The sequence below is a fragment of the Schistocerca cancellata genome, chromosome 6 (assembly GCF_023864275.1).
Source record: "Schistocerca cancellata isolate TAMUIC-IGC-003103 chromosome 6, iqSchCanc2.1, whole genome shotgun sequence".
In the NCBI taxonomy this organism is placed as follows: Eukaryota; Metazoa; Arthropoda; class Insecta; order Orthoptera; family Acrididae; genus Schistocerca; species Schistocerca cancellata.
In genome coordinates this window covers 440,954,502-440,977,843 of record NC_064631.1, presented here as the reverse complement: position 1 = coordinate 440,977,843, position 23,342 = coordinate 440,954,502, and the positions used below count along the sequence as shown (strand labels likewise).

The following is a 23,342-nucleotide window of genomic DNA, read 5'->3' as shown; positions in this document are numbered from 1 at the left end:
AACACTGGTATTAGTGACCATAATGTGGTTGTGGCAACAATGAGTATCAAAGTACAAAGGACAACTAAAACAAGCGTAAAGATATATATGTTCAGTAAACTAGCTAAAAAATCAGTAATGTCATATTTCAGTGAGGAACTTGAAACTTTCAGCTCAAGACAGAAGCATGTAGAGGAACTCTGGCTCAAGTTTAAAAGAAAAGTTGACCGTGCACTGGATAGATATGTACTCAGCAGAACAGTTCATAATGAGAGGGAACCTCCATGATTTACAGTCACTGTAAAGAAACTTCTAAAGAAAAAGAGATTACTGCATAATAGGTGTGAAACAACATGTAGAGCTATAGATAGAGAGACGCTGAATGAAAAACATTTGGCTATCAAGAGAGCAATATGTGACACCTTCAATGATTACCATAGCAGAATATTGTCAAGTGATCTTTCACAGAACCCAAAGCAATTCTGGTTGTATGTAAAGGCTGTTTGTGGCATCAGAGTTAGTGTCCAGTCCCTAGCGAATGAGAGAGTGACTGTAATTGAGGGTAGCAAAGCGTTTTAAAATGTTCCTTTACAAAGGAAAACCCAGAAGAATTCCCCCCATTTAATCCTCATATCACTGAACAGATGAATGAAATAAATATTAGTGTCAGTGGTGTTGAGAAATAGCTGAAATCATTAAAATTAAACAAAGCTCGAGGTCCTGATAGAATCTCTATCAGATTCTATACTGAATTTGTGGATGAGTTAGCCCCTCTTTCACTATAATCTGTTGTAGATCCTCACACAAAAAACCATGCCTAGTTCTTGGAAGAAGGCACAGCTCAAACATAATGAGGTATCTTGAACAGATTGTCCTCCTCAATGCCAACCAGCATGGTTTTCAAAATATCAATCATGTGAAACCCAATTCACACTTTTCTTACAGGACATACTGAAAACTGGATCAAGGCAACCAGGTAGATGCAGTTTTTCTTGATTTCCAAAAGTATTTGACTCAGTATCACGCCTTTGCTTATTGTCAAAAGTACAATCGCTTGGGGTATCAAGTGCAATTTGTGACTGAATTGAGGACTTTTTGGTAGGGAAGACACAGCCTGTTATCTCGGATGGAGAGTCATCATCAGATATAGAAGTAACTTTGGGCATGCCCCAGGGAAGTGTGTTGGGACCCTTGCTGTTCATGCTGTATATTAATGATCTTGCAGACAATATTAATGTAAAATCAGGCTTTTTGCAGGTGGTGCATTTATCTATAGTGAAGTTCTACCTGAGAGAAGCTGCATAAATATTCAGTCAGATTTTGAAAAGATTTAAGTATGGTGCAAAGATTGGCAACTTGCTCTAAATGTTCAGAAATGTAAAATTTTGCACTTCACGAAATGATAAAATGTAGTATCCTATGAGTGAGTGTAACATCAATGAGTCAGTTTTGGAATTGGCCAAGTTGTACGAATACCTGGGTGTAACACTTTGATATGCAAGCAATTAACTGATGTCTACCACCTGCTTTACTAATGACTGAACCTATGTGATCTCTCCATTTCATATCCCTACACTCATATGACCCACCCTAGAATATTGCTCAAGTGTGTGGGACTTGTACCAGATGGAACTAACAGTGGATATTGAACATATACAAAGACGGACAGCACAAGTGGTCACAGGTTTGTTTAGGCCTTGAAAGAGTGTCACACAGATACTGAAGGAACTGAAATGGTTGACTCTTGAAGACAAATGTAAACTATACTGAGAAAGTCTATTAACAAAGTTTCAAGAACCTGCTTTAAATGATTACTCTAGGGATGTACTACAACCCTCAATGTATCGCTCACACAGGGATTGTGAAGATAAGATTAGAATAATTACTACATGCACAGAGGCATTCAAACAATCATTCTTTCCTTGCTCCATATATACATGGAATTGGAAGGAAACTTAAGAACTGGTACAATTGGATCTATCCTCTGCCATGCACCTCATAGAGGTTTGCAGGGTATTGATGTAGAGGTTATGAAATTGTGGCCATCTAAATCTCAAAACATTCTAATATAGTCTTATCTGTGAAACAAAAATGAAAAGCTACTGTCATTTACTGTGTCTGCCGTTTATCGCAGTCAGTTCTTTTATTGGTCTTCTTTATGTTAATGTAAGTTCATTAGGTTTTCAAATATTATTGCTATTGATAGTAACACACCTGTCTGCTCTGTACTAAAAACACTATCTTCCAATATTTGATGGTGGTTTCTGTTGAGTATCAAAATGATGGGTGATAGGCAGTAGGAGCTTCCAAAATATTTTCATTGGGTTTTCATACAATTTTGACATAAAGTATTTAGTTGTTGTTGTTGTGGTCTTCAGTCCTGAGACTGGTTTGATGCAGCTCTCCATGCTACTCTATCCTGTGCAAGCTTCTTCATCTCCCAGTACCTACTGCAACCTACATCCTTCTGAATCTGCTTAGTGTATTCATCTCTTGGTCTCCCCCTACGATTTTTACCCTCCACGCTGCCCTCCAATACTAAATTGGTGATCCCTTGATGCCTCAGAATATGTCCTACCAAACGATCCCTTCTTCTGGTCAAGTTGTGCCACAAACTCCTCTTCTCCCCAATCCTATTCAGTACCTCCTCATTAGTTATGTGATCTACCCATCTAATCTTCAGCATTCTTCTGTAGCACCACATTTCGAAAGCTTCTATTCTCTTCTTGTCCAAACTATTTATCGTCCATGTTTCACTTTCATACATGGCTACACTCCATACAAATACTTTCAGAAATGACTTCCTAACACTTAAATCTACACTCGATGTTAACAAATTTCTCTTCTTCAGAAACGCTTTCCTTGCCATTGCAAGTCTACATTTTATATCCTCTCTACTTCGCCCATCATCAGTTATTTTGCTCCCCAAATAGCAAAACTCCTTTACTACTTCAAGTGTCTCATTTCCTAATCTAATACCCTCAACATCACCCGACTTCATTCGACTACATTCCATTATCCTCGTTTTGCTTTTGTTGATGTTCATCTTATATCCTCCCTTCAAGACACCATCCATTCCGTTCAGCTGCTCTTCCAAGTCGTTTGCTGTCTCTGACAGAATTACAATGTCATCGGCGAACCTCAAAGTTTTTATTTCTTCTCCATGGATTTTAATACCTACTCCGAATTTTTCTTTTGTTTCCTTTACTGCTTGCTCAATATACAGATTGAATAACATCGGGGAGAGGCTACAACCCTGTCTTACTCCCTTCCCAACCACTGCTTCCCTTTCATGTCCCTCGACTCTTATAACTGCCATCTGCTTTCTGTACAAATTGTAAATAGCCTTTCGCTCCCTGTATTTTACCCCTGCCAGCTTCAGAATTTGAAAGAGAGTATTCCAGTCAACATTGTCAAAAGCTTTCTCTAAGTCTACAAATGCTAGAAACGTAGGTTTGCCTTTCCTTAATCTTTCTTCTAAGATAAGTCGTAAGGTCAGTATTGCCTCACGTGTTCCAGTATTTCTACGGAATCCAAACTGATCTTCCCCGAGGTCGGCTTCTACTAGTTTTTCCATTCGTCTGTAAAGAATTCGTGTTAGTATTTTGCAGCTGTGGCTTATTAAACTGATTGTTCGGTAATTCTCACATCTGTCAACACCTGCCTTCTTTGGGATTGGAATTATTATATTCTTCTTGAAGTCTGAGGGTATTTCGCCTGTCTCATACATCTTGCTCACCAGATGGTAGAGTTTTGTCAGGACTGGCTCTCCCAAGGCCGTCAGTAGTTCCAATGGAATGTTGTCTACTCCGGGGGCCTTGTTTCGACTCAGGTCTTTCAGTGCTCTGTCAAACTCTTCACGCAGTATCGTATCTCCCATTTCATCTTCATCTACATCCTCTTCCATTTCCATAATATTGTCCTCAAGTACATCGCCCTTGTATAGACCCTGTATATACTCCTTCCACCTTTCGGCTTTCCCTTCTTTGCTTAGAACTGGGTTTCCATCTGAGCTCTTGATGTTCATACAAGTGGTTCTCTTATCTCCAAAGGTCTCTTTAATTTTCCTGTAGGCAGTATCTATCTTACCCCTAGTGAGATAAGCCTCTACATCCTTACATTTGTCCTCTAGCCATCCCTGTTTAGCCATTTTGCACTTCCTGTCGATCTCATTTTTGAGACGTTTGTATTCCTTTTTGCCTGGTTCATTTACTGCATTTTTATATTTTCTCCTTTCATCAATTAAATTCAGTATTTCTTCTGTTACCCAAGGATTTCTACTAGCCCTCGTCTTTTTACCTACTTGATCCTCTGCTGCCTTCACTACTTCATCCCTCAAAGCTACCCATTCTTCTTCTACTGTATTTCTTTCCCCCATTCCTGTCAATTGTTCCCTTATGCTCTCCCTGAAACTCTGTACAACCTCTGGTTCTTTCAGTTTATCCAGGTCCCATCTCCTTAAATTCCCACCTTTTTGCAGTTTCTTCAGTTTTAATCTACAGGTCGTAACCAATAGATTGTGGTCAGAGTCCACATCTGCCCCTGGAAATGTCTTACAATTTAAAACCTGGTTCCTAAATCTCTGTCTTACCATTATATAATCTATTTGATACCTTTTAGTATCTCCAGGGTTCTTCCATGTATACAACCTTCTATCATGATTCTTAAACCAAGTGTTAGCTATGATTAAGTTGTGCTCTGTGCAAAATTCTACCAGGCGGCTTCCTCTTTCATTTCTTAGCCCCAATCCATATTCACCTACTACGTTTCCTTCTCTCCCTTTTCCTACACTCGAATTCCAGTCACCCATGACTATCAAATTTTCGTCTCCCTTCACTATCTGAATAATTTCTTTTATTTCATCATACATTTCTTCAATTTCTTCGTCATCTGCAGAGCTAGTTGGCATATAAACTTGTACTACTGTAGTAGGTGTGGGCTTCGTATCTATCTTGGCCACAATAATGCGTTCACTATGCTGTTTGTAGTAGCTTACCCGCGTTCCTATTTTCCTATTCATTATTAAACCTACTGCTGCATTACCCCTATTTGACTTTGTGTTTATAACCCTGTAGTCACCTGACCAGAAGTCTTGTTCCTCCTGCCACCGAACTTCACTAATTCCCACTGTATCTAACTTTAACCTATCCATTTCCCTTTTCAAATTTTCTAACCTACCTGCCTGATTAAGGGATCTGACATTCCACGCTCCGATCCGTAGAACGCCAGTTTTCTTTCTCCTGATAACGACATCCTCTTGAGTAGTCCCCGCCCGGAGATCCGAATGGGGGACTATTTTACCTCCGGAATATTTTACCCAAGAGGACGCCATCATCATTTAATCATACAGTAAAGCTGCATGCCCTCGGGAAAAATTACGGCCGTAGTTTCCCCTTGCTTTCAGCCGTTCGCAGTACCAGCACAGCAAGGCCGTTTTGGTTATTGTTACAAGGCCAGATCAGTCAATCATCCAGACTGTTGCCCTTGCAACTACTGAAAAGGCTGCTGCCCCTCTTCAGGAACCACACGTTTGTCTGGCCTCTCAACAGATACCCCTCCGTTGTGGTTGTACCTACGGTACAGCTATCTGTATCACTGAGGCACGCAAGCCTCCCCACCAACGGCAAGGTCCATGGTTCATGGGGGGGAAGTATTTAGTAAGTAATTATTATTTGTGCTTTGTAAATTTTACGCAGTATAGTTACCTCCCTACTTTATAGAACAGAACTGAATAGAATAAATCTTTATTTGTCTTTTGGTATCTTTTCCATACAACTGGTTTTGTCAGTGTGTTGAATACGTGAAACAATAAAATATAATTACATAAATGTGTATAGTACAAGTAGATACACATGCTAAAATAATGGGGATAATAAAATAATTGTATATACAGCAGTACTATATAGTGTTGTAATAATAATAATAATAATAATAATAATAGTGGTAGTAATAGTAATAGTACTAATAATGCATTAATTAATCACATGTTGTACAACAATAACATATATATTTATGTTTTATCTCAAGTACCTGGTATAAAAAGGTGTAAATGCTTATACATTACTGTCACACACATATAGGTATATTGTATAATGTAGTTATCAGCTGCTTACTGCATATCTCCTGTGTGTCTCTGTTCAGAAACTCATCAGTTGCATATTATGACATACATTTGAACCACACTTCTATGGTATGCTTAAAATTATTCATAGGTAGATTGCTCACTGTCTCTGGGAGTTTGTTAATGAATTTCAAACAGAAATACTTATGGCTCTGATGTGTTAATGTCAGTTTTGAGTATGGAAGATCTAGGTTATAATTTCAAGTATTATGAATATGGAATTATGATATTATGTTAAAATTAATTATGTTTTCTTTAGTATATATTAAACAGTTTCAGATGTACATACTAAGCAGTGTCATTATCATGAGTTCTTTAAAAAAATCACCAGTAGAGCAAAACCAGCGGGTGGTTAGAGGAAATTAATACTAACAGGTGTATAAATGTGGGCGGTACGTAAAAAAGATTTAGTAGCCCTGTTCTAGATACAATCAAACCATGCAATTAAGTTGACTGTTCCGCTCATAAGAGATTGCACCATTATAGTTGGGCACACAAGGGATAATGCAGACAGAGCACAGATAATGGCAATAACATGCATGGTCTTTATGGAATTGTGGCATAATTCATTTCCTCAAAGGCATATTATGCCATGACTACTTGTCACAACAGTGCAGCACACTCAAAATGTGAAGTTTTTGTTTCCTATGAACTGACTGAAATGTTACAACATTGTGCACTGTTGCCAACCATTTTCTCATTGTTATCTGTAGTGTCTCTAGATTTTTACATTTTTAAATGATACATGTTGTTTAGTTAATAATCGATATGAACTGCACTACATTTGAGTGTATGCAGTACACTTAATTTGGTTCTGTAGTCACCATTGTCTTCATTTTCGTTCTTTCAGTCTTTCATATGTTTTCATTTAATTTGCACTTGTGTGCACCTTTCTTCATCCTTTTCCTGTGCTCCTCTTCTTTTTTTCTTATATACTGGACCTCAATACTCTTGTTACTTTTCTACTCATGTGCTCTTTTTGTCACCTTGGATTCGTCTTCTGCTTCTTTCCTTGTCTCTGTTCCCTTCTTTTCTTGCTTCTTTCTTCTGCACGTTGTACTTGATCCAATGCTTGATTCACAGTCAGTACTTTCATCTACACCTACATACATACTGTGCAAGCCACCATATGGTACATGGCAGAGGATACCTTGTGCCACTTCTTGCCATTCCTTTCCTATTCCACCTGCAAATGGAATGAGGGAAAAGGAACTGTCTATATGCTGCCATATAAACCCTAATTTCTCTTAGTTTGACTTCACAAGCCTTACACAAAATCTGTGTTGACAGCAGTGGCATCATTCTGCAATCAGTGCTAAAGTCAGTTCCCTAAATTTTTCTCTATAGAATTTCATGAGAAGACCATAGTTTTTCCCTTGGTGATACCTATTTGAGTTCATGGAGGATTTCTGTAATACTTGCATTTTGATCAAACCTACTGATAAAAACCTAGCAGCTTGTCTTTGAATTGCTTCAGTGTCTTCCTTTAACCCTTTGGTGGGCACGCCTTTCATACTTCCATGAGTAGGTTCGTTGCGGCTTTTACACCACAATTAGTATTACATTTTTAACCTAAGGAAAAGTAATCTTTATGTAATCACCTGTTACATATTATTGGAGAAAACATAACATAACATTACATGGCTTTATAAAAATAATATTTTATTTATTTGTTGCCTTCACAGTTGTCTATTATTGTGATTGTAATTTATAACAAGCCAATATTTTTTATTGCCTTCGTGGTTCTTTTAATTATATCACTTAATTACACTGATTCTCATGAAACGAAAGTAACAAGGAAACACATTATGAAATGGGGCATTCATAAACTCCCACTCCTGTTTATGATTGTGAATAAATTAGTCAACTTACATCTGCAGCTCACTTTCACATTGCACACATTTTGTATCTATGACACTGTGTTTCTTGCATACATTTTTCTTGCGTTTCATACATACTGTTTTGGTTCTGTTGTTTTTATGCCTGCCACATATGTAACCAATTCCAGGTTTTGTTAGCTCCTTGGTCTTCTCTTCTTCGTGCCTATACTTGGTCAAGAAAGCATGAATATCCTTGGGAAAGTGCCTCAAGTAACGCTTGTTGATTCAAATGTTCATCCATTAGGTCCAGAGTAAGATGTTTCAAAAAATTCGTCTTCTTTCTTTATTGTCAGGATTGTTGAATTTGAAAATCATGTTTGCATTTATGCCAGCAATATCTAAATGTCTGTAGAAAAGTGCAAGTGGTCATCGTCACATTATTCTGGAAATACTGTAGGATGAGCACATCTTATCTACAGTGTCTACTCCTCTTTGGTAGCATTGTATTCCAGATTCACTCTTGATTTCATAGTCTCTTGATCTATTTCATTTGTGCTGTGCATTTTCAGTAAAAGAAGTCACAGCTTTATTCTTTTTAGGAACAGTCGAGGCCATACAAAAATTGCCTTGAAAACCAAAGGGACATGACTGGACTTCTCGGGTTGTATTTGCTTGGAATTCTTGAGGTATTTCCATTTTTTTTAAATTATGGTTCCCAAGAAAGTCAAACCATTGCCAAGGAGATTTTCACCCAGAGGATAGCTACTGTAGTAATTGTCAGTCATAATATTTCTGTTTGTTTTCTCACTTGGTTTCACTAATCTTTGCACAATGTCATCAGGCTTAGTAGACTTCAGGTAGGGTCCTGGCATCTGCTTGCCACAGTAAATTTCAAAGTTCAGAGTGTAAAATTATTTGGCATCACACAAGGCATAAATCTTTTTGCTGGCTTGTTGGGGATACACTGTACAAATCCGCAGCATCCTTCGAAAGGATGCAACATCTCGACAATAGTGACAAACTTGCTGACATTGTAGTGAGCAAGCCAGTTGTTGACAAACTCTTGATGGAAGTCCCAAATAGGTGCTAGTTTGTCACTTTGTTTTCTTTCATTCTGGGTACCCAGGTCATTGAACCTAAGAATTCAAAGTGGAAAGCAAAAGTGCTTATAGCTGAAGAGAGCTTGTAAAATAATCATTCCTGTACCATCTGCATCCCGCAATTCACATCAATTCATGTGTTCTCCTTTCTTTATGCCTATTAGATATAAAGCACCTAAAAGAGTCTTTATCTCTGATTTTGTGGTATTTCAGCAGTCTCGTTCTCTTGAATATTGAATTCAGCTCTTTCAGTATTCTCGATGTATCAGTTTGTATTTTCCACAATGTTTACAATTATCCCATCAGTAATAAATAGGTGAAATGCATCAGTTTCTTTTTCTGTAATTTCAGCACTTGCTTTTGGACCTGGCAAAACGTTTAGGACGTTCTTGGCCTTGTTTTAGAAGAAGAAGAAGAAGAAGAAGGAAGTGGTTCAGTTATCCAAATAGTTTATTTATCTTTTCCTACGTAAAATCGGTAATTGTCTGTTTGTTGTCTTCCCTCTTCAACCAGGTGGTCATCTGTTTCCACTGTTGATTGTTCGGAGTCACTGCTGTGGTTTTCTTCTTCAATAACTTCCCCTTCCAACTCAGATTCACATAAATCTGACAATTCTTGTAATTCTTCTTCTTACAATTCTTGCAATACTTTATTATAGTCTTCAGGATGTACAATTACATAGTGCCTGTCAAATGCCTTGTTTTCCTCCATTTCCATGCTTTTATGAGACCTAATGAAACACATGTTTTTATAAAAGTAATATATTGTAGCCAGTCAATATCCTAGATTGTAAAAGGTAATGAAAATTGCATGTGGGAACTTTCATTTGATTTGAATATTCACTATATACTAATATAAAAGAAAGATTGCTTTTAGGCAAAAGAAAAACACAAGTATAGAAAATACTTACATCACAAGGCGTGTAGCAGCAAACACACCACAAACCCAACACTCACGTTTCAAACAACAATAGTGACCAAACTGCTGAAAGCATGAATCGAGCAAATGTAGTAAGTGGTGACACCTGTTGAGAACAACAAATGTGTATCTGTACATGAACGCAACTGTAATGCTATCTGTTATACTAGTAGAAAACTACACCTTGCAGCTAACTGCCATAGGCGTGCCCACCGAAGGGTTAATCCAACCTGGTGAGAATCCCTCTACACTCGAACAGTACTCAAGAATGGGTCACACTAGTGTTCCAACCATGATCTTCTTTAGAGATGAGCTACACTCCCCCACCAGAAGTCTCTCACTCACTTTCCTTGGTATTGTCATTATATGCTTATCCCATGTCATACTGCTTTGCAATCTTATACTAAATATTTAACTGATGGAACTTTGTCAAGCAGCACATCATTAATACTGTATTTGAATATTACAGAATGTTTTTGCTACTCATATGCATTAACTTACATTTTTCTGTGTTTAGAGCAAGCTGTCATTCTTCACGTCAAATAGATATCCTTTGTTCAACACACTATAGCCTGATTGAAATTACTTGGTAATTGACGTTTCACACATTGGAGCTGCCTTCCTCCAAGAGCAATCAACATCACGTGCAGTCTGTTCGCTATTGACAAGCTACCACTTGTGGTCTGTTCACTTCCACTGTTCTGTTTGGTTACTGTTGTGTAAGGAGCATGCGTATTTCGTAACAGTCATGTGTGTGTGTGTGTGTGTGTGTGTGTGTGTGTGGTTTTTCGTGAAATCTAAAGAAAACATGTATGCAAAGTCTATGGGACTTAACTGCTGAGGTCATCAGACCCTAGTCTTACACACTATTAACCTAAGTTTAACTTCCGCTGAACACACACACACACACACACACACACACACACACACACACACACACACACACACACACACACACACATGCCCGAGGGAGGACTCGAACCTCCGGCGGGAGTGACGATGCAATCCACAACGACATGGCGCCTTAGACTGAGTGGCCATTCCGCGCGACTGTGAAGAAAAGAGGCAGACCCATAATTCGGGATACAAACATATCACGAAAGAAAAAAGGCCAAGGAATTGCCTTTAAAGGACTAGTGTGACATCTGTTGTGCAATGTGTGAGAATACATTCACCCAGTTTACATGCGTTTCCAAAACTGGATTTCGTAAGCCGATGTCTCAGTTCTGCTTTTGGTTGGTCAGTTAAACACTTCAAAATAGATTCTGGAAATGTGCTTTCATAAAGCCATTTTCCAGTTCCACAATCAATTTTCATGCCCACGTAAACAGCTTGGAAAATCTAGTTATTTTTACGTATCTACTGAACGGCAGCTGTCAGTCTTTAGCCGGCAGCTAGCAGGCAGCATTGCAACAGTGTACTGTCAGTTGATAGCTGTCAACTGGCAGGCGGCGTGGCAACAGTTTAGCCACAGCTGACAACTTCAACTACTACTTGTACACTATATCGTGGCAGTCAGCCTTGACTGTAAACAAATTAGGAAAACAAACAAGCAGACTCTCTTATTTCTATATAAGAAGACAAAGCATTTCACAGAACATAAGGCTTTTCTTCTCAAAGGAAATAATTCTGGCAGATGAAGTTTACCTTTTAAAAGTCCTCATTTGTTTACGCTCACAGCCAGTTGCCACAATATAGTGTCAGAATAATAGCAAGAAATTGTAATTGAACTATAGGCAGGCCATATTTTTAACTGAGAGGATGGAATATATTATAAAGAAAAGAAATTAGCTTTAGAGATCATTTTAATTTTCGTAACAAAAATATCAATTCCAACAGAATTCAATTAATAATTATTTTGTAAATGGTAGAAGACAGAAACAAAATCCCTACAGAGTTATATTTCAGGTACGTTCACTGAGCATCTACAAAGAAAAATGCTTTCTTCTTTACTGTAGATGAGTCTGTAGGAATAATAATGAACTCCTAATGTGGTGGTTGAGGGTGTTTCTGCTGACACAATTTTGAAAAGTTGGGTTCAATTCTTGACAACTGGAGACGGATGTCTGGTTCCGCATCTAGACAGTTTCGGTATTTAGTTTTGTGGGCAGCATAGATCGAGAATCCAGATTCACAAATGTATGTTGAGGCAAACAGAAGAAGTACAGGTTTTGCCTTTTCAACAAGGGTGTAGTATTTCTTGTTATCCAAATGGATCCAAAAGTGTGAGTTACTGTCAATGTCAAAACTTGAATTCAAGGTAGGGTCTGTGGCAATTTCTATCAATAACTCATATTCATTCGATGATAGAATGTTCAGCTTTTTAGATACAGTGAATGGGTTGACCACCCATACGTATTTCTGCAGCTTCTCATCTTCAGCTGTTGGGAAATAATGCTCTAACAATGACATCAAGCTTCGAAGATGTTCCAGGATTTGATGATGAAACAAATTCTTCCCAAGCGCCAATGTTTTGTTTTTCAAAAACTCCTTGAGAAGAGGGAAACACCCAACCTCCCCCTCCTCGACACTCTCTGCCCAAAAATTGATTTTCCTCTTGAATGCTCGAACTTTGTCCATAGCAGTGACCTTTGTTTGACTTTGCCCTTGGTGTGAAATATTCATTTCGTTCATTGTGGAGAAAATATCTGACAAGTTGTCATGTATTATACACTGCCAATTTTTGTCATTAATAAGGTCTGCTAATTTGGTGTTATGCTCCAAAAGGAAAGCTAAGACTTCCAATCTTAATTCGTACAACTGATAGAGTACATTCCCACGTGAGAGCCACCTCACTTCTGTGTGGAGAAGCAGGGAATGATGAAGGCTTCCCATATCTTCACACAGTATTGTGAAAAGTCTTGACTTCAACAGCCTTGATTTTATGTAGTTCATGATTTGAATGGATTCGTCTAAAACTTTCTTGAACAAAACAGGCATTTGTTTCGTAACTAAAGCGTATTTGTGGAGAGCACAATGACTACTGCTGCAATTCTTGGTGTTTTCTTTTATTTTCATTATTGCTCCAACTGTAGGACCCATCATAGCTTTTGCACCATCTGTGCACACATCTGCAAAATTACACAATGAAACTTCGTTAGTCCTTAAAAAATCATCCAATAGACAGAATATTTCAGCAGCTGTTGTGTTGGCAGGTAGTGGTCTGCACAATAAGAGGTCCTCCTCAAAACATCCAGAGTATTCATAACAGACAAAAACCAATAAAGACGCTAATTCTGCAACATCAGTGGATTCATGTATCTGCAGAGAAAATGAATTGTGTTGGATGCGAGAAACAAGAGTGTCTTTCACATCGTTTGACATGTCAACAATGCATCTCTTGACAGTATTGTTTGATAATGGCACCAAAGATACGAGTTTTACTGCCTTTTCGTCTAGCATGCAAGAAACAATATCATTAACACACGGCTTTATGAGATTTTCTGCAATGGTATGAGCATTGCCTGTTTTTGACACTTGATAACTAACCAAGAAAGAAGCTTTTAATGACTTTTCATTAATTGTTTTGCATGAGTTTTCATGCAATGCTGAGAAGCAGCTTGTTCAGCACTCTTCCTTTTGAAAAAGTCGATGTCTTTAGCCTGGAAATCCGGGTGAGTACTTTCAAAATGAAGGCACAATTTAACTGGAACCATTGAACTGTTCGGAAGGACTCGCACACAAATTACACACTGAACTTTACCCTCCTTTGTCTCCATAAAGCCTATTTCTAAATAGCTTTCGTTGTACTTATGCTTCTTGGTTATTCCATTTCCACAGGACATTGCAACCAATGGAGTACTTGCAGCGTTTTCACATAATAAATCTGGCTGTGGAGCTTCTTGTGATTGTTCTTCCTTTGCTCGTCCTCCCTCCTCATTCATTTCAACTGGAAACTTCCCTTGTTGTGAAGGCATTGGAGAAACTGCGCCCTTCTTCAACGATCCTGACTTCAGCCACCGATCCATGTTAGAAGTAATAAACTGGTCAAAACTCGACTTATGAAATAGGTAGTGCACTGACAAAGCAAGTTTAACATAATAATGCCTGGGACCGCATACGTGCCAGCGAGCACAGTGATTGGTCGACAAAGCTCACTCCGCGCATGTGTAAAAGGTTTCAGCGCATCTAGCGCTGTGAGCCGGCGCACAAACGACCCCCATATTGTTGGATCAGAGAAGTCGCATTCTCCAGCACTAAACTGTGTATGCGTTCTCACTTCGGAACCGCAAAGGCTGCTTGGGAATACGACCTGAAGTAAAAGTACACATGTTTTTCACACAAAAAAATAGTGATAAATTTTATTTTCACATTTTTATTCAATAATTTTACTCATTATTTTACACAATTTGGTGAAAAGTGGCCACGGACCCCCTAGAAAGAGCCGGCGGACCCCTAAGGGGCCCGCAGACCTCACATTGGGAAGCCCTGGACTAGAGGAATCCTTCCTAAGAATGCAGAATCCTAAACCCCTCACCTTGTTGACATTCATTGATGACATCTTTGTGATATAAATTGAGGATGAGGACACCTTGCCGGCCGCTAGTGGCCGTACGGTTCTAGGCGCTTCAGTCTGGAACCGCGTGGCCGCTACGGTCGCAGGTTCGAATCCCGCCTCGGGCATGGATGTGTGTGATATCCTTAGGTTAGTTAGTTTTAAGTAGTTCTAAGTTCTAGGGGACTGATGACCTCAGATGTTAAGTCCCATAGTGCTCAGAGCCATTTTTGAGGACACCTTATCCACATTCCTCCAGAACCTCAACAGCTTCTCCCCCCTTTTCTGGCCCCTACTCAACCCAACAAGCCATCTTCCTAGATGTAGACCTCCACCTCAAAGATGGCTACATCAGTAGCTCCATCCATATAAAACCTATTAACTACCAGCAATACCTCCACCCATTCCATACTAAGAAGTCCCTTCCATACAGCCTAGCCACCAGTGATCGTCACATCTGCAGTGATGAGTGGTCCCTTTCAAAATATACTGAAGGTCTCACTGAACTCTTCACAGACCATAATTATCCTCCCAACCCTGTAGAAAAACAAATCTCCAACGTCTTGTCTTTCCAGTCTCCCATCACCTCCCAAATTCCCACTGTCCAGACACAGAGGAGCATTACCCTCATAGCTCAGTGCTACCCAGGACTGGGGCAACTGAATTACATTCTCAGCCAGGGTTTCAACTATCTCTCACCATGCCCTGAAATGAGAAATGTCCTACCCACTATCCTTCCCACCCCTCCCACTGTGGTCTTCCTCCAGCCACCGAACATACACAGTATACTCTTCCATCCTTACACAAGCACTGCTTCCAACCCCTTACCTCATGGCTCAAGCTTCCAGGTATGTCAAGTGGTAATATTTCCATGAGTTTTCAACTGATTTCTTCTTGGCCATTGTCAACTGATGATGAGAACGGTGCAATAAACTAAGAGTCGTTTTCATTGATCCCAACAAATTTCTAAGTGCAAAGTGTCTTGCCAAAGATGGTCTACATCTGAATAGGTTGAGCTCAAAAATATTCAGTAAGATGTTCATAAATACTTGCCAGGTCATAAAAAATAAGGGAAACTGATAAGCAGTGATGGGGGTGAAAAAAATTGTGTGGCATTAAGAAAGACAAAACCAAACCATTATATGGCAAGAAATGTGCTAAAACCCATAACTAATAGTCAAAGTAGGTATGTTATCCACTGGAATATAAATGGTTTAAACACTGACACTTCTAACAATAAAAGCTCCAAAATAGATGAACTGGAAATCATTCTGTCAGAATGTGCAAATTTTAGAGTTGTTTGTTTAAATGAGCACCTGTTTACTCCAGACACAATGGAACTTCTAAACAAAATAGGGAACATCAGATTAGCAAGTAGCTTTTCCAGAAGAAACAAGTCACATGGAGGCTCATGTATACTTCTACATAGTGATATAAATTATGAGACCAGAAACTGTTTTAATTATTTAACTACCTCTGAATGTAAGCCTTTAGTTAGAGGGACTTCCTTCAAGCAGGTATGCCTATCAGCGTGACTTCATTGTAAAAAAGGTGAAGCTCTAACACCAACTACTACAGGAATTTTTCCATGAGTGATCGAACCACCACCCACTACACTGTCACCTATAAGCTTTGCCAGCCTTCCGTTCTCATATCTACTGAGGTACAGGCCATGCCTAGTGAAACCTGAACTACTGATACACCGAACTGACACCACTGAAATGTGACCCATGCCCTCTGCCATCAGCACTCTCTCCAGCTCCATGTTAACATGCCTAACAGCAGCATTAAGATGATGCCGATCATGATGCTGAAACAGTTGTATGAAATGCACATTACTAACACCAATTTGAGTAGCTATCTTCTCCAGGTCACCACCTACATCATATTACCTATCAAGACTGTTCCCTGCTCCACCCACTATCACTACCTGATCCTCCTTCATAAAATTCCTACATAACTCCCCTAAGCTGTCAGTCACCTGAGCCAACCCTGCACTAGGCTTCACAACACTGGTGACCTGGTACTCACTCCCCAACACTTCCTGCAACTGCTGACCCACACCTCTACCATGCAAACTACCTAGCAGCAGAACCACCTCCTTTCTGTTAGACTTTGCAACTGACCTAAGCCTCCTAACTGCTGAGGACTGCTGCATGTTCCTGACATCTACAGCTACAAGAGGCTCCTCTCCACTCAACTCTGATAGTTGGTCAAATCTATTGCATACACACAAAGTATAGCTGTATGAATACCTCCTCTTCCTAGCTGCCTTCTTGCCAACTGCCAGTTCATATTCCCCACCATCCTCCTCAACCTATCTAGTTCCTCCATTGCACGCTATAACTACACCTGAAGGGCACTGATCCTATGCTCCTGCTCCTGTATCAACTTATTTCTACTATAGATTCTGCATTACCAGGAGAGGTTCTCGCTAAAATGCCCACTGACTTCCCCACTGCATTCTCCCCAATGTAAATACTTTGAACAAATCCCACACCATAACCCACTGCTCAAAAACCTACAACAGAGCCCACACTTCTCACTCATGGTAAAATTTTACAGTTACTGACAAAAAACTTTACATCTACTCTACCTAAGTTCAGTTAGAGCAGTAGAACTATTTATAGAACTAATAACAGCAGTCTCGAAATTCTCTGTCTACTAAGAATGCAACTACTTGTATTAATACTAATACACCACAGCTAATACCAATACCAACAAAACTTCACAATATTATTAGCTAAAACCAACCATTCAAGCAGCCACTGGAACACAACAAAATTAAAACACTGAATGAAAATTTTAGTGAAATGTTTCACTACGAACAATAAAAACATCAGCTGAAAACTAAAGCACAAAGTTTACCAAATGACTTAAGTGCACAGAAAACTCTAAAAAACACAGTGAGCAAATGTTTCCAAAAGTTTATTAAATCATTATTTTGCCACAAACAGCATGAAACACCGCTGAAAACTATTAAATTTAGTAACTGTATAACAGCGCACAAATAATTTTGTCAGTACTTAGCTTTATAACCACTACAGCTGCAAACTGCATGCTAAAAAATGTAAACACACTATTATAGTCTGATATTGTTTGATTGTTTGTGTATAGATTAAATGAAAAGGAATGGGGGGTAGGGAGGGTGCAGGACAATGCTCCGGGTGAGACCATTCTTTTGTTGATCCCATTCACTTACCCTGCTTACCATCATTACAAAAAACTGTCTGTTTTGTAATAGATATTCAATAATTCTTGTGACCTAACATTCCTTAAATGTGTCGTAGAGTTTTTTATTCACGATTTTCCAGGTGTAAATCTGGTCTGTTCGGGAATGAGCTCTTGGTCTGCAATATTTGTATACAGATGGCATATGGGTGCTACTGGAAGGTAGTTCTTTGTGTCTTTCCAGGGTTTCACTAGTGTTACTCTGTTTGATTTCCACCTCACCTTTGGGATCTTGCAATCTGCAGCTAAGCACAGATTGGAACTGGCCATTGGAAGGTTGAAGTGACCGCAGTGGATGTTCAACAAAAACCAGTAAACATTTATAGCACTGTAATGGGCACCAGTGATGACACAGGTGCCAGACTGGCTATATAAAAACTGCAGCAACGATTACACAACAGTGAATTGTGTTTTATTCATCTCATGACGTACATTTGCAATCTATTTGGTTTACGTACAGGAGACATGTCAAAAATCCATAAAACAGTTACGATGATTTTTACATTAATAAATAATAGAACTATAACAAATAATAACACTATAAAGATATTTCCTGGAACGTGTAACACATTGTATCCAGGTCAAACTTCCAGTTTGCCCCACCTGAATTCATCCACTGAGTAATAATGCTTCAGTGTCAGTACCTCAAATGGCTCTGAGCACTATGGGACTTAATGTCTGAGGTCATCAGTCTCCTAGAACTTAGAACTACTTAAACCTAAGGACATCATACACATCCATGCCCAAGGCAAGATTAAAACCTGTGACCGTAGCGGTCACGCAGTTCCAGACTGTAGCACCTAGAACCGCTTGGCCAGTCTGCCCGGCAGTATCTCATATAGCTTTCTTTTAAGTGATCCTAAATTCATCTACATCAACTTGTTCCCTTTTAATTTATTACAAATTTTCATTCCCATGCATCGAGGACCCTGGGCATACAATCTGAGGCAGTGGGTGGAGAGCATAATATTTTCTTTGTTTTCAGTATCATGTGAATGGACAAAATGATTTCTCTCAAATAATTCATGTCTGGTGTACAAAAATATAATAATCTCATATATGTATAAGGATAGCAGAGTTAATATTTTAAGTTTTCTAAATAATGGTCAACAAGGTTCTTTGTGATTTGCAGTGCACATGTTTCGAATGATTTTTTCCTGTATTTTTAGTATCTGCACTATGTTTATTGAGTTTCCCCAAAAAACAATAAAATACCTCATAATGGATTCAAAGTAGCTTGTATATGCTACTTTTTGTCTGTCCATATCAGTTGCAGTTGATAATATTTGCATTTCAAATGCAAAGCTGCTCAGTTTGTTTGCCATGTATTCAATGTGTGTCTGCCAGCTCAAATTTTTATCTACATTTAAACCTAAGAATTTGACTGAGTCAACTTCTTCTATACCTTGGTTGTTGTGTACAAATTTAATCTGCTCACATTTTGACTGTTTGGTTTTAACTGCATCACATAATTCTTAGATATATTTAGATTCAAACCATTTAGCTGAAACCAAGTTTCTAAGGTACTGAGTGTACTGATCACAGAATTGGAAGTTTTTTTCCAAATCCTGATCTTCAACTAAGACAGAAGTATCATCTGTGAACAGATCTGATGGGGAGCTGATATTTAATGGTAAGTCAATAACATAAAAGAGAAATAGGACTAGGCCTAATATGGAGCCTCGTGGAACACCCTGAGATTTTTTTTCTAGTCAGAAAAATAATATGTGCCATTTGAAGAAACACTAACTCTTTGCTTTCTGTTGGATAAGTAGAATTTAAGCCATTGTAGGGCACTGCCACTAAAGCCATACTTTTCAAGTTTGTAAACAAGCAATGCATGGGTTACAGAATCAAATGCCTTTGTGAGGTCGCAGAAAATTCCTGCCACCTTATTCCTCTTGTCTAATGATGTACTTATTTTCTCAATGAAACTGTTTAATGCATCTATGGCATTTTTTCCCTGCTGAAAACCAAACTGATTGTTTAGAATAATAGAATATTTAGAAATGAAGTTTTGGATTTGTGCACCAGCAAGTTTTTTCAAGTGTTTTAGATAGGACTGGAAGAACTGAGATAGGATGATAATTTCCCATCATCTCTCTTGATCCCTTCTTGAAAAGTGGTTTGACTTCAGCATATTTCAGTACCTCTGAGAAACAGCCCTCTTCAAAACATTGATTTATTATTTGAGCTAGTGGGTTTGCAATTATTTTGTGTATCACTTTAATAATTTTGGTGGGTATTTCATCAAACCCTGCAGATTTTTTGTTTCTTAATGTTAGAATAGCATTTTCTACATCCTCCAAAGAAAGTTTTAAGAATTTTGTAAATTTTTCTGAGTTTTCATCTAGGCCAAAGGAATTTATTTTTTTGTGATAACCTTTTCCGACCCTGACTCTATTAGGTTTCGAGGGCTAGGGGTCTTTCATTTTCCAACCTACACTTCTCATGCGGCGTCTGACCTGGAGCGGGCGGCTGCAAAAGGCATCTGTATCCCATGTTAGGGGTGGCCTCCAGAACTGCGGAAGGCAACAGAATACCACCGCAGATTATCTTCCCTGCATAATGCAGTCTCCATTTTATGCACAAAAAATGGCTTCCTCTCATGTTAAATCAGTGTCCAGAGGTAAAATAGTCCCCCATTCGGATCTCCAGGGGGGACAACTTGAAAGGAGGCAAAAAACCAAAACGAGAATTGGTACTTGGAATGTCAGAACTCTGCTACAAGCAGGAAAACTAGAAAACCTTAAAAGAGATATGGAAAAGAATCATATGGACCTCGTAGGTGTTGCTGAGGTAAGATGGAATGTACATGGAGAATTGCAGTCAGATGAATATGTATTGTACTACTCGGGAGGAGAAATAAAAGGAATTAATGGAGTAGGAATGATTATGACAAAGGAATTGGCTAAATGTGTGGAATATATAGACTATGCAAATGACCAGGTTATTGGTGTAAGGCTGAAAGGAGCACAAAAAGATTTACTGATTGTCCAGGTGTATATGCCAGCTTCAGATCATGATGACCAAATTGTAGAGGAAACGTACAATGTAATAGAGAGAATAATGGACGAAAATAAAAAATGCTGCAAAATAGTAATGGGAGACTGGAACGCCATTGTGGGAGAAGGGAAAGAGGGAAACATAGTAGGCAGTCATGGTCTTGGAAAGAGAAATGACAGAGGTGAATGGTTAATTGACTTCTGCAGGGAAAGGCAGCTGATAGCGGCAAACACATGGTTCAAGAACCATAAGAGGAGGCTCTACACTTGGAAATCACCAGGGGATGAATACAGAAACCAAATCAATTTTATACTGGTAGAAGAAAGATACAGGAATGGAATCAAGAAGGTGCACACATTACCAGGTGCAGATATTAATAGTGACCACAACTTACTTATGGCAGAAATAGAAATAAGAATGAAAAAACTGAAAAAGGCGACAATGGTGAAGAAGTGAGATCTAGAGAAGATAAGGTCCAACAAAGAACAAATTACAGAAATGCTGTCTCGGGACTTTCTAAACACATTACGAGACAAAGAAGCACCTGATAATGCCAACGAGTACTGGAATATGCTGAAAGAAGGAATCATTAAAGCAGGACAGCAAAATATAGGATATGTAAAAGGGAAAAGGTCAAAAAACCATGGGTCACACAAGAAATTATTTCCAAGATGGAGGAGAGAAGAAAATTGAAAAACAAGAACACTGGAGATGCAAGAAAGATATACCGAAGGTTAAATAATGAACTGCGAAAAGAAACAGAGCAGGCTAGGAAAAAATGGCTAAAAGAGGAATGTGATGAAATTGAAGAACTGGACAGGAAGGGAAGATACGATTTACTATACAACAGAGTAAAGACTATGACATGGGAACAAAACAGAGCAGGAAGTGCTACTATGGAAATTTTGAGTAAAGACAAAGAGGTAGTGTACAAAGATCGTGACGATGTCCTCCAGAGATGGGAAGAATATATAAAAGAGCTATATGACACAAATAGCAAACCAGAAACTCTGGAACTTGAATCACACAACAGTGTAAGTGATGAAGAGAAAGGACCGACCATAATAATGGAAGAAGTAAAGTCTGCCATTGCTGCAATGAAAAATGGCAAAGCAGTAGGTACAGATACAATACCGGGAGAAATGCTTGAACCACAATGGAATAAGAGAAATATTGAGGTTATGTAATAAAATATATGACAGTGGTGAATGGCCTGAGGACTTTTTGACAACAGTAATGATTCCATTACCGAAAAAACAAGGAACCAAGAAATGCAGCGAGCACAGGACAGTCAGCCTCATTTCACATGCAGCCAAAGTGATGTTAAGAATAATTAGCCTGTTATTTGGCAGTTGTTTTGCTGCCATGACAACTCTTTTCAATATGGTTTTATAGTGTCTAACATATTTAATGAAATCAATATCTTTATTGTATTTTAGTTCTCTGTGCAATTGCCTTTTCCTTACATTGGAAATTTTTATTCCCTGGGTAATCCACTTTATTTTATTTGTTATTTTATTGCTGCAGAGTCTAGGTGGAAATGTTTCATTAAAGGCACCAAGAAAACTATTTAGGAATTTCTCAAAGTTTTTGTCACTTGAGTTACAATGATCAACAGGCCATGTTTTCTCTTTTAGCTTCTCACTAAATGTTAGCAAGTTTTCTTTGCTAAAGTTCCTGCTCATATGGGTTCTCATATGTGAAATATTCCTGTCTATCTGTGGCAGCTCAGTGAACAACGCCCAATGATCCAAAATACCTAGACCTAGACAAAATTTATACACATTTTCATATACATAATTAGTTAGAACATTGTCAATACATGTTGCTGATTGCCCATTGTCTCTGGTTGATTCAAAGAAATATAATTTGAAACCATGTTACTTTACTAAGTAAGAGAATCTTGAAGCATGGTTACTATCACATGTGATGTCAATATTAAAATCAGCAGCTATCACAGTTTTTTTCTTTTTTGCTCTACAAAGGTCTTCTAGCATAATTTGAAGCTTGGATTAGAATAGTTCTGTAGTTGACGTCCCTGGAATTCTGTATATTTATATTATTATAACATTTGCTAGTGAGTCCATTATTTCTAGCAACAGCTCTCAAACACACAGTATTACGTCTCTGAACAAGATCCTGAATGTGAGCTTTCCAAGACAGTTTACTATCTATCAGTTTACTATCTATCTGAACACCTAGAAATTTGAACTGTTCAGTTTCACTAATATATGCCCATTCTGTGAAATTAAAAGTCGGACTTTATTGAATTGTGTGTTAGAAACTGTAAAAACTGAGTCTTACTGTGATTTAGCGTTAGTTTATTTGCTAGTATCCATGAACTTAGGTCATGAATTGCACTATGTGAAACCGAGCCAATGCTGCACATAACATCCTTTACCACCAAGCTAACGTCATCAGCAAACAGAAATATTTTAGAGTTACCAGTAATACTAGAGGGCATATCATTGTAAGAGGTGAAGCAATTGTGTGCTACTGCCCATATTCTGTAATGGTCAAATTTCTGGAGCAATATTTTGTGATCAATACAATCAAATGCCATAGTTAAATCAAAAAATATGCCTAGCATTTGAAACCTTTTGTTTAACCTGTCCAGTACCTTACAGAGAAAAGATAATATAGCACTTCTAAAACTGAACTGTACAATTGAT

The 23,342-nt window shown here is 38.5% G+C and overlaps 1 protein-coding gene across 1 annotated transcript in view; it reads left to right on the top strand.

Annotated features, from left to right (window-relative positions):
• LOC126088375 (peroxisomal acyl-coenzyme A oxidase 3-like) overlaps positions 1 to 23,342 on the top strand; it is a 151,557-nt gene that overhangs the window by 82,590 nt on the left and 45,625 nt on the right. The window lies entirely within an intron of this gene.